Below are 17,248 nucleotides of genomic sequence, written 5' to 3'. Positions count from 1 at the left end.
ATAATGCACTATATACTCCTTTTAAGCATAATTTGTGCAGTATCTAAAGCCAGTAATACTTATAGGAAAATTTTGTCTGTATGAAACAAACTGCAAAAAGATCTAAGGGTTATTTTAGAAAAGCACCAGGGAAAAAAACAATTTGGAAGGAAGAGACTTTTGCCTAGTTTTCTAGCTAAGTCCCTATTGTCTCCAAAATAAGAATGTAAGAATGCAATAATTTCATGTAGCATTTTTGCGAAGAAATGGGCAATTCAGTTTCATTACCTGCTCTTCCACTTACTGAATTTGATCACATTAACTCCTTCTTTGGGACTAGGCAAGCAGTGAAATGACTTCAGATGATTTTTCCAGCATGCATATGTTGTGTAGAGACATCTAAAAATAATCATCCCCTCCTAGCTGGTGAAATTATCCTGGCAAAGCCCCTAATACATACAAAGCTATGCCAATGGAAAAGTGCTGCCGCCTTTATCAATTTAGCTGATGCCATTTCGGGGAGATGACGCAGCGTTGGTGGGAGAGGGTTTCCTTCTGCTGGTGTGCATGTGAGGAGAAGGTCAGGAAGAGGCTGATGCAGTCAGGCTTGGTACATGCACCACCACGACAACACCGAATGCTGGATCCATCCGCCTTGGATGTTCCTCTGTGCCTATCCCACTCAGTCCTCCCGAGTGCGCCAGCAGGTCAGCACACAGGATGTGCTCAGAACAACAGGCTCAGGTGGTTGTTCCAATTTGGGACCACAGGCTGCAGTACTCAAGTTCACCCCCACCTCATCATTACCCCCAAGCAGCCCTGGTTAACATCATTGGCATCTGCTGTTACTACTTCTGCCATTTCTTGACCCTCCTTTTTGCTGCCCTTGTACCTCTTTTCTCCACTCCAGTCTCCTCCCCAATAAACAACCCAGCCTTAATTGCTTTTTCCCCACCTTCATTCCCATCCATCTCAACCTTGTAAACCTGGCCTCTGGTGACAGGATTGGTCCTGATGGCCATGTGTGGCTGTACACCCCAGCAGGTCCTTTGCCCTTCCCTTTCCCTGTCTTTCCCTGCCACCTCTTGCCAAGCTTCCCTTCACCCATCAGAGAAATCATTGAAACCTGTACAAAGGGTGCAGGAGTGACAGTCCCAGTAGACTTTATTGAGCCTGCTCAATGGAAATGAGTGCAAATGAAGAAGTACAGAATTTGGCATGAGAAGCTCTTCTTTGTGTCTTAATCCCTTGCTAGAGGAACATAGTACAAAATAGCTGACGTCAGTACCTCCCTTGGCTTCCTGGGCCTTCCAGCAAACCCTTGTATTTTCTCTTACTATCTTAATGCTGGCAGGATGACTAATACAGGCAGATATCTTAAAGCTGACAATGACATCTTAAATCTGTTCATAAAGGCTCAAACAGAATACTTATTTCTACAGCTGAGCAGATTTTTCATGAATTATAGCCCATTACTCTACAAAAAAGTATAAGGATGAATAAAATCAAAATAAGGAAATACTTGTAAAATGTACCAAAAGGATATATGATTGAATATACAATAACTAGAAGAGAGACACATATGACACATATTTTGGCTATATATAGCTATTGACCACAATACCTGAGAAATAAAGCCTCGTGTGGTTATGAAATTCCAGTAAATTGATGGATTGTAGCGATATCAGTTTGTTCAGGAGAGATGTCTGTGTTACTAAGGCATTTCTAATGATCCAGTACTGTCAAACTGCAGTACTCAGGAACTGTGAATCAGGTCATTACTGCCAACTCTGCTATTTCATTCTGAATTTTTAAGACTTTTTTTTTTCATTTTATTGTCGGTGTGTAATCAAGGACAGCGCTTTATAGTCCGCTATTCCCTGTAGCTTCTGTAGCAGTTCAGAAAATGCTGATTGTATGCGAGTCTCCTTTTTGAGAGACCTACAAAGATGGGTTTTTTTAAAAAAGCCTGGTTTAAAAACACATCTCATCCTGTTTCTGAGGTCTTTTTTTTCTATAATTTGGATAGGATACCTCAAAGAAAATTCTATTTTTAAGTCATTATAAATAACTTCTTATGTAAGAGTCTCCAACAACTTCACAGATACTAAAAAATAAGCCCTCTCTAGAAGCTAGTACATTTTGTGCTTCCCATATAAGCAAACTGCTTTGTCATTTAGACCAAAGTCTCTTAGTGGATGGCAGAGCATGAAAATAAATCTGGGGATCCTGTTCTGATAAAATTTTCCCACAGCTGGTTGCAGATACCTTCCACGAACAATACAAGGTGTTCTCTCATTCTGTCAATATCTTCGGGGTTTTTTTCTAATTAATCTGTTTTTCATAGTAGAGATACTCCGTTTGGAATTGCACAAAGTAACAGAATTCTCCATGCTGTATTTTTTCCACAGAAATTTCCCTATGAGCTTTTGCAATCTCCGCATATTGTATCTTGGCACAAAACACTAGCTCTGCTTATGGTTTGCATCATTAACTATCAGATTGGCTGCTCACTGTGTTTATAGGATACAACAAGAAATAGCCTGTTAAATCTGGCTGGTTGGTAAAACTGATGTTAGTTGAATCATTCCGCTCCTGTGTTCTCACATCGTACAGAGAACAGAATCCCATAAAACTAATAAGCTGTAAAATAGAATTAAAGTCAGTGGCAAAGAATATGCCCAAGTATTGTAAATAAATTGAGAATAACTTTCCTGAAGTCTAAAAAAGTAAACACTGAGAGAAGACTAGAAATGCATCCTATAAAACTGTTTTGAAGTAAAAAAATGCATGCCAAGCATATATGATATTAATAATAGCAGTTCTGATGGCTTATCTGTAGATCTTACTGGCATACTGTTGGAACTGAGACGAGTATTATCATCTCCACCTTAAAGATGAGGAAGCTGGGTTACCGTAAGAATAATTTTTCAACACAGAACATGAGGCAGTGCTGACTCCAATTCCCGTTGCAACTCCCCAACTTTAATTATTTTTCTGTGAGCTTCGTTTGTTTCTCTTCATTATACAGAACTTGTCCTTTCAGCACAAGGTAATTTGGATAACATGGAATGTAGATTAGATCCATCTATTAATACTTGTGAAACTTATTAATTCTAAAATTGCTGTGATAGATTGGCTCCTTCCCATCACTGGATGGGAAAATGCCCACAATCCTTAATTTAGTCTGGTGTGTTGCTTTTCACACTTAATATTTTTCTGCTTGAGACACTATGAAAAGCAACAGGAAAAGAATGTCTCTGATGCTTATTTGAGCATGTTTCCAGATAAGCCTGGTGGGAAGTATGTGGAATATCACTTCTAAGATCATATATTTTCACTGTCCTTTTTAATATCCATATGATGCTGCTGAGATAAATCATGGGAAGCCTCAGTATCAGCAATACATGGATGATTTCCCATTCTGCTTCTCCTGATTGATGTGAGTGGCATAAAAACTGTCTCTGAGTGTCTGGCTAAAATAAAAGTACATATTAGTTAAATAGAAATGGTGATAAATGGAGGACTGAATTCTACTGAACAAGTAGTGATTTCCATCTTGTCTTGTGTTAGGGACTTGTTTTTCTTGTGGCCTCTCCCTTGACTCTTTGGCTTCCTTATTGTCTTTATTTTCAGGGCAGTCTTTCCTGAGATAAGCAGCGAAAATTAATCTGTTAACTTGACTTGGGTAATCCTCACATTTATATCTTCCATCCCTTACCACTGCAGTGTGTTTATGTACAGCTTTAACCAGAAAAATCTTCAGTTCCTTGGAACTGTTCAGTGTGTAGCACCTCTGGGAGCACTCCCTGCTTTATCACTGTCTTGCCCCTGGCGCTCCATACCAGGTGGGATTCAGCATCTTCCTTCTAACCTTTTAAGTCATCTCTGCTGGGTATCTTAAAACAAAGTTTTCCTTGAATGGTGATTGCCCCTGCTTGAAGCTATGCTCTTCAAGGATCTGTTTGTTTGTCAGGCAGCAGATGCACAGGAGCAGAACACAGAGATGGAGCCCTCAGGGCCATGGCTTTGGCATTTGGTAATGGAGCCCATCAGGAATGAAATGCAACATCCAGTTTTCCTGTTGCAGAGTTACACAAAGGAGATGTGAAATTAGAACAGAAGGAGAGATTAACTGGAAAATTTGAAAGGAGGAGAAAGGAGACAATTATGTATTCAAAGAAAAGCCTGGCTCATCCCGCTGACTCAGGAGAGCAAAGAAACTCGGATTGATTCCTTGGTGTTACCTCAGTCACATAGACATTATGAAACACTAGTATTGAGAGTTTAATGACCTTAATAAAAGAGGTGAATAAGATTTTTTTTGGTGTGCTTTCTGAGGAAAATGTATCTGCTCATATGAGAGTTCTGCTTCAGACACTGGGAGGATGCTGCTTCTATACTGACCTCCCTCTGCCCTTTCAAGACCCCTAATTTTATTGCTTTGATAAATATGTGCTCCAGATCTTAAACAGGGGTTGAATGCAGGCGGTAGTGAAACTGGAAAGATCTGACCCAACTACTGACTAACCAGGGAAAGCAAATCAGCTTCAGATGTGCAACTCACAATCCAGGGGAAACAGGTGATACTGAACATGGCCTTACAATTTAATTTCCCCAGCTTGATTTTTCCGTGCTTTCCTTCCAGAGGCTTGGACTCCTTGTGTGTTGTCTCTAGCATCTCTCCTATGCCTCTGTGCACCTACGAGCAGCCCACCCTTAGAGCTGTAATTTCTTTCAGTGGTTTGACTTTCTCTGTCAGTCTAAGCTTCTAGAACACCTGCCCAAAGCCTCATCATCTCAGGACAGGTCAATATGGATAATTTTATGATGGGTCGTATAATATTAAAGCATGTTCAAAATCAGCTGTTGGAAATATCTTTGTGAGTCTTACTGCACTTCTATTGCTGCATCCTTGATTCTTTACCTTTTATAAGCAAACGTGAGCTTTCTGATTATATCCTCGCTCTCTGTACTGCAGATACATCTATTTGTGGAGCTTTTCATGGAATCTGTCTGACAGGCTTTGCTGTCCCTGAAGGCCATCCAAAAGCTCCTTGTTGAAAAATTAAAAGTCTCCCGTTCCAGTTTACATCATTCTGCAGCCCCTCATGTTCCTCCTCTGCGCCTGTGAGCTGTGTCACAGTGGAAGTGCTATCACAGCAAGTGCAGGGATGGGGTGTTCTGCCGAGGAGTGGCACAAAGACTGGGGGGTGGTGAGATGAGCTTCCCAGGCATGCTGCCTGTGGAGGTGGGGAGCTACCGAGATCAGCAAGGAGGTCGCCAGGGTGAATGCAGTAGTTGAAATCTGGCAGCAACAAAATGCTGCACCAGAATCTTCCAGCCATGTCTTGGTAGCCTGTAGCCAGAGGTTGCATAGATGACAGCAAGCTGAAGAGGCCAATTGCAGCTTCCGCACTGCTCAGAAAGATTGTCTTTTGGATGGGTTACTGTAGGTCTTATTCAGGTGTCCTCCATAACCTACTTTATTTCTCTATTTTTTTTTAATTCATTTTACTCCTGATTTCATACACATACTTTTTTTCTGGTAGAAACAGGGAAGAAAACATTTAACATCTAGGCTGGGCTTGGGATTTAGGGTTGTTCACGGATTTTCAGAACAAAGTTTGCGTGACAAGTTCAGCTAGCTAACTCTGTCAGCTAAGTCTTTCCTGTGCGTGGTCTTTATTATTTCTTTGACCCATTGTTACATTTAGGTAACTTAGCAATGATGTGGGCTTGGGTTCTTGCTGGGAATTTATTCTCATGTCTCAGTAGTACTAGATGCATGGCTTTACTTAGTGCTAGAGGGAAGACTCACCTTTTCATACTGTCATTCTCCAGAACATAGAACTAGCACTTTTTAGTGCCTTTCTTCAGTGTATAGGGATCTAAACACAAAAAGAGTTAAAATTAATTGCATTGTCTTTAGGGTTTTTTTTCACAGTGCAAGACTTAACAATCTTCAAAGGCGTTTCAGAAAGCTTCAGAAATAATTTAACAATTAAAAAGTAATTTCAATGCACAGAGTAATAAATACCCTAGTTTATGACAGAAGACATCAACCCATCCTGTGTTCCTCTGGTGTGCCATTTTATAAGACAGGGTGAACGTCATCTCCCACCCCTTGCCTCCGAGCAGCTGCTGTCTCCTGCCACTTGGTGCCACCTGTGGTGGTCACCAGCCACCTCACAGGGATCATTCAACTCACTAACCCAGCAGAAAACCCAGCAAAAAAGTGGGTATTTTCTGCAGGGTCAGTGAAGCGAGTCAGGTCATGCAAGGGGTAGAAGGGGGCTGTGCTACAGAGAACAAAATCTTTTATGTCTGTCCTCATTAGACATTATGTCCATCCTTAAAGCTATCACCAATTTTTTTAGTGTTTTGCTGGAAGATTTTTAATGGGTTGACTGTTAGCCTCACACTTAAAACTCCCTGGGTCCCATGTGTTAGGCCTTCTTTATTCTCTTTATTTTGAAATTCGACTATTAATATATATAGTTGTGTTGCATTTCAAAAAATTGTGCTATACAGCAAAGTAAGCACTGTGATACTGGCATTTTCTAGAGCTATTAGCATAATTATTCCTTTATTAAAAATTATTTCAATCAACAAAATAATGCCTGATGTGATGTACATACTAGAAATAAAAAATGCCCTCCTGTAATTGCAGTAAACTTTCATCCATTAGAAATATGCCACTAGACATTAAAATCAAATCACCTATGGAAAGCAGCTTAACTCCTCTTTATCTTCAGCAACTTCAGCAGTTTTGCAGAGCCACCTGTAACTCAGAGTGGTTCAACAGCTCCTCACTCATGACCCCATACAGCCATACCAGGAACTAAATAAACCCTACTTACTAGCAATTAAAGTGATTTAATTTAAAACACACTGACAGATGCATAATGGGTTAATTAGAAAATAAGTAATTAGCAAATAGGATGGAAAAGGTTAAAAGGTTGTGGACTTTTGTTGTTTGCTTGGGAGAGATAGCGAAATCATCAGTGATTAAACTTTTTCTTTTAATTTCTGGGCTTAATTCTATTATTGTTAGCTGTAAATGAGGCAGCAAACAAGAAGAGAGGGCTAAAAAAATAAGAAGAAATCGCTGTTCTATCAGACATACTGAAAGGCCATTGTTAACACTTAGGCTATGTGATTTATTTCCAGTCTGCACACAAAAGCAGGCACATATCTGTGATGTTTGCACTTAAAATCAGTGTATATACATCTTCTGAGTAGTAGTTGTCCTCTCCTCTCTGCACTGGGCCCCCAGTGAGATCAGGAAAAAGGGTATAAGATGTGGTAGAGATTAGGAACACCTCTTAGGAAACTCTGCCTGCCTTAAAGATTAAATCAGTGAATTGTTTAGTTGGGAATATACCATGATTTCTTTGCTCTCAATAAAAAAAAAAATTAAAAAAAGTTTAAAAGGAATAGGACTTTGAATATGGTAACTTTTCAGCTGTGAAAATCCTCAGCTGAAATCCAGTTTACTAAATGCAGTGCTGGTTATACAGACAAAGCCATTACAGAGGGTACAAGCAATTTTCTGTTTAAAAAAAGAAAATGCAAAATAAGAGCTTTGACTTCATTTTCAGAAGTATTATTCCTTCTCTCCATGACTTTTGTCTGCCCAAAACCAGAAGCAAATGGGCATTTAGATAGTTTTAATAGAGTCATATTTTATGACCACCAGCTTATTGCCAGGTAACTTGAAACTCTTTATTTATTTATAATAATTATAAATGTATTTATGTATCTATGAAACATGTGGTTCGTATTTTGAAATTTCAGAGAGAATGTTTGCAGAAAGCTTTTTCCAATCTGAGCCTAATTTTTACTGAAGTCATTGAATTTTTTCTTTTGAAAAACAAGCTTTTGGGTGAACCTCAGAAATAGCAATATGAGGTTTTCCATTTCAAAATATCAATTAAAACCAGGCATGATTTTTTTCTTTTTAAATATAGCTGCCTGCTAACCTAATTACATGTCCACCAGTAACCATTATCATAATTTGACCAAACTTCCCTTAGCAGTCACATTCTTCCATCATTCCTTGTTCTCTTTTGAGCATGGCTATCCCTGTGTTCACTTCCTCGTCACTTCACCAAGCCACAGTTAATTCTCAACAGATATCTGTCAGTCCAGCCCCATAATCATTTAACTTTACATGTTTGTCCCTCCCTTTCTGTTAGTCATACTTTTTTGTGTCTCTGGTGTGCTTTCAATGTGCCTTCAGGGATGTTTTCTGCTTTACTGCTCGATAAAAAGCCTGAACCTACGCATCCAGAGATGCACTGTCCTCTTTTGGTGTGTGTCACACTGTCATCAACCCTCTGATGCCCTTTTCCCTTGAGCCACTTCTGCAGTGGCAGGCAAAGGCTCCAGGTCTGCCAGTTTGGCTTGTGGAAAGGAGCTTGCACAGATTCTAGCTAGACTTCATTCACCCACCATAGTTCTTGCTGGCTAGGGATATGGATTTCAGAAAACAACTAACTTCTTGTTCTGGTCTGTTACTTTGATTTTGTTGAAAATCAACTCCTTCAAAACTTGATTTTCCCAATTATAATTGAGTTTAAGCCATGTATTTCAGGTCTGGATCTGTGTCGAACGTTTCAGAATTCAGTGGTTTGGCAATTCAGCTATCAGTTTTTAAGAAAAATAGAATCAAATTTGGAAACTCATCAAGTCACACAATAGACAAAACCCATGAGGCTAAATCCATAGCAGTAAAAGCATCTCTTGTTTTGTTTTCCAAGGTTTTCTGCAAAGTTCTATATATTCGCACACTGTAACTCAAAGCCTGCAATACAGACAACAATTTTTCATTTAGAATTTTTTTTTTTCATTTTAGAATTTTTTTTTTCAACTACGTGATGACTTTCTGAAGCTCTGGTTAAGAAAAGCAGAAAGCCTAAAGCTGAATTAACTCTGCTGTTCATATCTGAATCCCTGAAAATAGCTCAAACAAATGCCAGTACCAATCTTTAGGGTAATACTTATCCCTATTCAGAGTGACATTTGTAGATTAGAACATACTCATTTCTGCTTCACTGATTTTTTAGGCACAGCATATATAAGAAGGATTGACAAAATGCATTCGTGTTAACAAGATTCATCCAGGTACCTCCCCTCTTGACCTTTAGAAAATATTCTTTTTCCTTATCTATTCCATCATAAGGGGGTAAATTCACCAGTTTCAAGGAAAGTCTTAGAAATTTATTATCTTTGGGATTAATTAACATCAGTCAGTTGCAGAGTAGGTAGGTAATTCAAGACAGCCTTCATCTAATATATGCTTCTAAGTGAGTAATAAGAGAAATTAGCATGGAAGATAAACTGTCCCTTGTTGAAATTTCAGGGAGAGCTAGTGTTTCCTGAGTCGACAGAACGCAACAGACAAACAAGGAAAGTTTTATGTCAAAGCTGATGTCTGAATGGAACACCCGTGTGCTGGAGAAAGAACACAAAAGCCATGAAGTATCTCGCAAAACCACAAAATTATCACTCAATTTAGAGATCTTTTGTATACTCCTCCTCGCCTCCCCCAGCCTTTGCTTTTCTATCATTTTCGGCCCTGCAGGATCCTTGCTCAACTGCATATGTATTCAAGTTGGTAGAAGTTTTTGTGAATAAAGGTTTAAATCTTTAATGATATAAACATCACTTAATTCACAGTTACAGATCAGCTACTCTTTGGCAAAGCTGGCTAGCTCACACAGTAACACTTCACGTTAAGAAAATCCCTCCCAGGCAATAGAACCCTGGTTTATCGGAATAGTGGCTAAACAGGGCTGTCTCCAGTTCTGTGCTCCTCTCATGCCCTCCTGTGTACACATGTAGTAGGTCAGAGCAAAAGGCTGGAGAGCTGACATTTCTGCCAGGGGATGAAGTAAAGCGAAGAGAAGGCTGCAGCCCATTATGCTGACCTAGTGTTAAGCTGAATGTAAGTAGATTTCTTAGAGCCTTTACATCTTAGGGGCAGTCAGCAGCTCCAGATTGTGATAATAAGTGATTTGAGATACTCTGGAAATGAGATAAAATTACACATTTCTGTAAGTACAGGGCAAGAGGAGAATTACTTATTCCATTTTCTTTTTGATGCCTAGGTGGTTTAAAAGTAATATTACAGTCTCCCTCTGTGTTCTTTCAATGATACTTACAAAACTGCCTTTCTAATCTGTTCAGGCTGCTGGGAGACCAACAGACACACTAAAATTCTGTTTCTTTTTGCTGATGAAGAAATGCATTATTATATTTTTCATGCATAATAATGCATTATTATGTTTTCCACTTATAAGAAGATATATTTACCCCAGTACAGTAAGCCATTAAGTTTTGATGAAATCATAAAAACAATTTCTGTCTTGCTTCTGTCCTGCATTACTTTATTTTGCGGTGCTGGGTCTTTTTTTTTTTTTTTTTTTTTTTTTTTTTTTTTTTTTTTGTAGCAATGTTTGAATCAAAAGCTTTATCATTCAGGCTGTCCTGCAAACAATATGCCAGATCCAAAGCCTTACTATAATGAGACTATAGGAAGAATAAGTTTTTCTGTCTAATTCAGTAGTGTTTATCCTGCAGATCTGGTTATTGAAACACAAGAGCTTTCAAAAACCTGTTAAATAGTGAAGTTACCGTTGTCTTTTGTGAGACTTATTGTCTGCATGTAATAATTTTCTGGCTTTTGTGCTGTAAAAAAATCTGCTGATGCCTGCACAGAGCTGAGCATGAGTTGAGTCTGTGTGAGGGGGATATTACACAGAATTTCTGGACGTTCCTATTAAAAAGCTCAATCGCTCTTTGCCTTTTTGTTCTTATGTTTTGGGATAGACTGCAAATGTTTATACAGATAAACTGTGCACTGTAGGTTTTGATTTTATGCTTTATTGCATGTTTTTGTGTCCTTGTGAGCTGAGCTATACTAGCAATAAAAAGTATGAGTCAAATCCCACTTCTAAACTTGTGCCTAAAAGCTAGTTCTTATGGGTGCTTTTCCACATATAAACAAATATGGAAAACTAGATAGATTTTTATTTCTCATGCAATGCACAGTTGTTCATTATGTTTTGCAGGGGAGGAAATACTGCTGGCTCATGATAAATGCATCATGTACCATAGCCCATGGTCTAGTACATTTTATACTGAATATGTAAAATTTGCAAAATCCTCTGTATAACTTGCTCCAAAATACTAACTTTGCTTTGCTATTAAATATTGAAATATTAAATATTGAAACAAATTTTAAAATTCAGTTAGGCATCAATACAGCCTATGGGCTACCATGTAATTTTTCCTGATGCAGAATTGCTACTCTGGATTTTTCACTAAAGATGAGTTTAAAAGTGAGAGCAACTTCCACAGAGGGTGTTTACAGAACAAAATATTCAGATGATACATCCCATAATTTGTTACCCCCAAGGAAAAAAAAAAAAAAAAAGAAGTGTCATAACTTGTGGAATGGCAGGACATGAGGGGCTGGTGTCCTGGAGCTCTCGCTCTGACTGTGATGGAGCTTCCCCCCTGTGCCCAGTTCCAAAACCCACATGCTCTTCTGTCCTGCTCAGTGCCCTCATCAGCTCCCAGGACCTGGGCAGGGGACATCCCCCCGTCCCCGGGTCTGCCAGCAGCCCTCCCCTCTTCTCAGCCTCCCTGGAGGCAACCCAGCTCCTGGCAAGCATTGTGTAAGAGTGTTGTGTAAGAGTGCCAGGGATAAGCCAGAGACATCAGGAATTGCAGGTAAGGTTACAAGAGGGATTTGTGCAAATGAGCCAGGTTGCCTCATGGCCCTTCCTCTGGCTTTTAAAAGGGGATGTCAAAGAGCAGTCCAGCAAGGAGCTGGGCAGCTTGTCAGTGCTTCTGAAAGGTGCAAAATCGCTTTTCCCACCTGCCTTGAGAAGAGACAGGAGGCAGCAGTGCTTGTCCACCCAGTGTAGCTGCTTGATGAGTGGGAAGGGAAGCCTGAGGCCTTCCAGAAGGTGTGCAGTTCATGGTATGGACAGGAACCAGGATTCAAACCACAGAATTACCCTGGCCCTGGCCTAGAGGAGACTGGCAGCCACCATTTGAATCCGAAGCATCGGAATACCATCAAAAGCACCCTCTTCCCCTGGGCAGCAAACTCCCGTTAGATAGTTATTGGTTAATCTGATGCATTCATGTGAAGGAGGGGGCACTTGGTGAAAGTGGGAAAACACCTAACTGCACTCATTAATGCTAATTGGTTAAGCGCCTTTCATTATGGAAGAAGTAAGGAAGTGCAGTAACTGGCAATATGGCTAGACAGTGCTTCTGTATTGGAGACCAGAGCCTGAGAATTAATTCCAAACATCACCTATTCAGGCCAGAGGAGCTGAAGATTCCAAAGATGTCTCTTTTTTAAAATGTCTTTAGGGGCAGTAAAAGAATATTATTTTCCTGGTGCAGGGCTGTAGATCGGAAACAATACTCCGTGTCAGGATGCAGTATGCATTTTAGCTGCTTTCATTGGAGGAATCCAATATGATCATGAGGACTACCTTGTTTTAAAAAAATAAAAGAAGAAAAAAGTAGGGTATAACGCCAGTGATGTAGAAGGAGCACAGTGCCCAGTCTGCTGCTGCAACTTTCTAGCAGGGAGGTCATGTGGGATGTGAGATAGCAGTCTCTGAATTGATGCTGCCTGTTCAGGGACTGTGACTCAGAGCCATGAGACCTTGGGTAGCTCTTTTGTGGGCAAGTTAAGTGCTCAACACACAAAAGATAATCTAACAAAGCCTGCTCGCTGCTCCCTATGACGTTAGCAAAGCTTAGCCATAAAAATTGTGTCACTTCTGGCAAGAAAGAAACTTACTCTGCAGTGTCTGTAAAGACCCCCAGACATTACTGGCCTGATGTAGTGGAGCCTCATCTGTGACTCATCTGCATCCTTCCCATTTGTGCCTGCTCAAGTACTTTTAGCTCTAGACTCTTAAAAAGAACCTGATTTCCTCCAACATCTTACACAACTATGCCTTCAAGAGGAACTGGTTACAATTAATGTAGACACCACTTAATATTCTTGCTCGTGTGAAACAGAAGGTGTGTTGTGCCTTCAGAAGACTGTGCAATGTATGTGCCAGAATGGATAAATAGTTCTGTATTTCCACCATGTTTCCATCTGTAGGCCACATTCCTTGGAAAGAAAAATAGGAAATTACTTCTGGCACATAAAATGCAGTATAAAAGCACCCTTTAGAAAAGATCCCAAGACATTTGGGAACATTATTACAATCATAAAATATTTTAATTAACACTATTATTTTAATTATTTATCATTATTTAATTAATGGTTTAAATAGTCATCATAATGATGATTAAAATCATCATCACAAAGCAGGTATTACAAATGGTCCCAGTTCCTGTGTATCTTTTGGCGGTTCCTAAATTGACCTAGTGGAGATGCCAGATGGGCAAGATGCTGTACATTTTCAGCAACATTAAGACTCGCTCCAAGAAACTTTAGGCAGGTATGAGGAGAAAAAGAGGATGCACAGTCCCCATTTTAAACTGTGGCACACAAAAAGACCACTAAAGCCAAATATGTTAGTATAATCTTCAAAACAAAAGACCCGTTTTTCTTACAGTTATTTTGTAATTAGTTTTTTTACACAAGTGACAGCTGCTTTTATGCCAAATCCTAGTCTCATCAGGGAAAATGGCAAAACTCCCAGGATAACTAGAATTTTTCTCTTTATACAGAATTCATTGCAGAACATTGTATTTATCCTTTTTTATCGTCCTTTTTAATAGATTGGTACAAACTCAATAATTTTATGTTTAGTAAGTAATTATTTACAGGAAGGGCAGAATTTTTGTTTAGAACACTCAAGTGTTTGCTTCAAGTATGCTTGTGTGTCACTGAGTCACCAAACCACAATTAAATTCTGGGAAATGGCTTATTGTTGAGGTTCACAACATCTCATGATGTGGTGGGGTGGGTCAGTGTCTGATTTTAATTGGAGGCCTGATCTAAATTTGTATACTCCCAAATCTGAATTGATAAACTGTGAAGGATTTTGAAGTTCCACAAGATTTAAGCAGCAAAAAGAAAGACCTTGCATTGTCACCTCTGGCTGTGTGGTTTGTACATGGCAAATATCAAGCAGAGTATTTGCTCTTCCCTTAAAAGATTGAGGGGGTTCTGACTTTTCTAAGAGCCCAGATGAAGTCTTGGGTGCCTTGCTTGGGAGAAAAGATGAAGTAAAAACACATTGTCACACATATGCTGGAGGATATTTTACCAGTTCACAGGCTAGTTAGGGTTGGAAGGGACTTCTGGAAATCATCCAGTCCAACCCCCCTGCCAAGGCAGGGTCACCTAGAGCAGGTTACAGGTGACACAGGAACATGTCCAGGTGTGTTTTAGATGACTCCAGAGAGGGAGACTCCATGACTTCCCAGGACAGCATGTTCCAGTGCTCTGCATCCCTCATGTAAAGAAGTTTCTTCTGTAAAACTTCAGTAAGCTTTGCTTGCTTTGCAAATAGGATGAACATTATATCCTGAAATCAGTACTTTCCATTCGGTATGATATACTACAGGGAGAAATAATTTCAGTTTACTAGGAAATAAAAAAGGACAAAATAAATTGCTTCCCCAGGGAAGTGGTGACGGTCCCAAGCCCGTCAGAGCTCCAGGAGCCTGAGATACCCTCTCAGGCTCCTGGTGCCATCCGCAGAATCACAGAACCATAAAATCTGCTGAGGTGGAAGGGACCCATCAGGATCACAGTCCTGGAGTTGTTCTGTGCAGGGCCAGGAGCTGGACTTCGACGAGCCTTGTGGGTCCCTTCCAGCTCTGGATAGTATATGGTTATGGGTTTGTTTGGGGTTTTTTCCTACTTTTTTTATTTGGGGGAGTGGGGGTGTGTGTGTTTGTGTCTTGTGGGGGTGTTTTGTGTGTTTTCGTTGGCTGGGGTTTCTTTGGTTCCATATTGTTTGGGTTTGGGTTTTTTTGGGGGAGGGGGGGGGGTTTGGTTGGTGGGGTTGTTTTTTTTTTTGGTTTTGGTTTTTTTTTTTTTTTTTTTCCACTCATGAACAATTCCGACATTTTGGACAAGCAGTTAATTTAATTTAAAGCTATATGCAGACATGCCCGGTCAAGGCAAGGGAGGCGCGGAGCGGCGGGAAAACCCGGGAAAGGCGCTCGGGGCCGCGCCGCGGGGCCGCCAGAGGGCGCTGCCGCGCCGCGCCTCGGGCGGGTTTTGCCTGCGGGGGGGCGGGAGGGCGGCTGCTCCCGGCGCCGCTTCGTGCGGCTGGTCCTGCTGCCCCTTCCCTGCCGCGCTTCCCGGTGTCCTTTCCCTGCGGCCCTTCCCGGCGCCCCTTCCCTGCGGCTCCCGGGCCATGGCCATGGCCCTGCCTCACAGCCCGTCCCGAGTAGCGGGCTCGGGCTCGGGGGTGCGGCCCGCCCCGCGTGTGCCCGGGCACAGCCTGAGCTGTGGGGGCGCCCCGGGAGCCATGGGCTGAGGGGAAGCGGCGGGGCCCCGTCCCGGGTACATGGATTAACCCGCTGCTCCGGCTCACCTGCTCTCTGGTTCTGACCCCCGCCCAAACACAGCAGATCGCTCCGTGGTCAGCCCGCTGCCAGGGGAGGATATTTATTTCAAGGAGAAGGCTCCCTGCGTGAGGAAACGGTGACCACGAGGAAACAGGGACAGGGCTCTGGCACTGAATGGATGGAGAGTAATAAAATCCAGAACTTTGTTAACAAAGGCCAGTTTCTTACCATAATATGATGACCAGGACAATTTAAGAGAGGTTCTGCTTCCTCTCTAAAATGTCACTTCCACACTAACATTAAAAGAGAGGTATTTTCTGATCACAGAATCAGCAAGGCTCGAGGAGGCCTTTAAGATCAGCCAGTCCAAACATCAACCCTGAACTACCACAGTAACCACTAAACCACATCATCCAGCACCAGATCCAGATGCCTCTTAAACCCCTCCAGGGATGGTGACTCCACAACCTCTCTGGGCAACCTATTCCAATGTCCAATCACCATAACATTGAAAAAAATTATGTAATATCTAATCTGAGTCTCCCCTGTCTCAGCTGAAGGCCATTTCCTCTGGTCCTCTCCCTGCAGTCACACCTCACTACATTCTTCTTTTGCGGACTTGTAAAGAGGGATGAGGTTCCCCCTGAGCCTCCTCCAGGCTAAACAACCACAGCTACCTCAGCCCTTCCTCACAGGACATGTTTTCTTCATAAACCTTGTTGCTCTTCTCTGGACATGCTGCAGCACCTCAATGTTCTTTTGAAGTGAAGTAAAACTCACCCAAACCAGTGTTTGAGGTGTAGCTTCACCAGTGCTGAACACAGGGGGATGCTCCAGAGAGCATGACTCTGTTCCCAGGCTACTTTCCCCCAGGCATTATTGGGGTCACTTGTAGGGCCGGGATTTCTTACTTAAAAGTTCTAATGAGATCTTGTCGCTATTCTGGAGTAATGCCTTTAGGATTGCCTCTGCTTGGGTTGGATTGTTGGCGCTTAAATTAGGGAGCAAGCTGGGATCATCCAGCTGGGCACTGTGTTTTGGGCAGGGATGGCTGAACAAGGGCATGCTTGCTGCCTGTGATGCCTCCATGTGAAAAATGTGAGGGCTGGTATAAATACCTACACGGCCAAAGGATGTTGTCGTAACTAACTGGTATCCATGACTTTCTCTCCTGGCACTAAATTAGTTTGCAGGGCTTTGATCTTCGCTACCAAACAGAAAAAAATATAGTTAGTAGGTCAGTGTGTGTGTGTGTGTGTGTGTGTGTGTGTGTGTGTGTGTGTACATATGAAGGGGGGACACAATCTAGATATCAAAATCAAGACTTTAAAATGGCAGATTCAGTTCTTCACAGCTGCAGATGTCTTGTTAATAAAATACAAGTTATCATTGTTCAAAAGTTAAGTGTTAAGTACATGTAAATTAGTTTTCTACCATATGAGTAAAATTACTATTCACATCTCAGAACTTTGTAAAAGTCAGTAGACTTTTGGGTTTCAAAAGACTGAGTAAGAATTGGTGTAAATGTGACAGAGAATTCCTAACTCTTTGAATCCTCCTTTTACTGGACCTGAGAGTAATGGGCATATATCATTAGGAACTGTAAAGCAGAAACCAATTAACTCCTAAAGTTATGAGACTTAGAGAAACTTCTGCAAAATAAATAATGGAAAATATTCCATGAAGTGGGCAGAAACTTTTTTCAGCATCAGTAGGCATAAGCTTTTAGACATTGCTTCCAAATCCCTGC

General features: G+C 41.1%; 1 protein-coding gene across 13 annotated transcripts in view; it reads left to right on the top strand.

The window, feature by feature from the left end:
- The window catches only part of THRB (thyroid hormone receptor beta), a 167,839-nt gene that overhangs the window by 99,796 nt on the left and 50,795 nt on the right, over positions 1-17,248 (top strand). The window contains exon 1 of one of the 13 annotated variants that reach the window (XM_083867798.1): positions 14,740-14,820. The exons of the other annotated variants lie outside the window; for them this stretch is intronic. The gene's annotated coding sequence lies outside the window, so the exon portion shown is untranslated. Of the gene's footprint in view, positions 1-14,739; positions 14,821-17,248 lie in introns of those variants that run through there. 13 annotated transcript variants of the gene reach the window in all.

This window comes from Zosterops lateralis, assembly GCF_965231275.1.
Source record: "Zosterops lateralis genome assembly, chromosome: 1".
NCBI classification, from domain to species: Eukaryota; Metazoa; Chordata; class Aves; order Passeriformes; family Zosteropidae; genus Zosterops; species Zosterops lateralis.
This window is presented reverse-complemented; position numbering and strand designations above follow the sequence as displayed.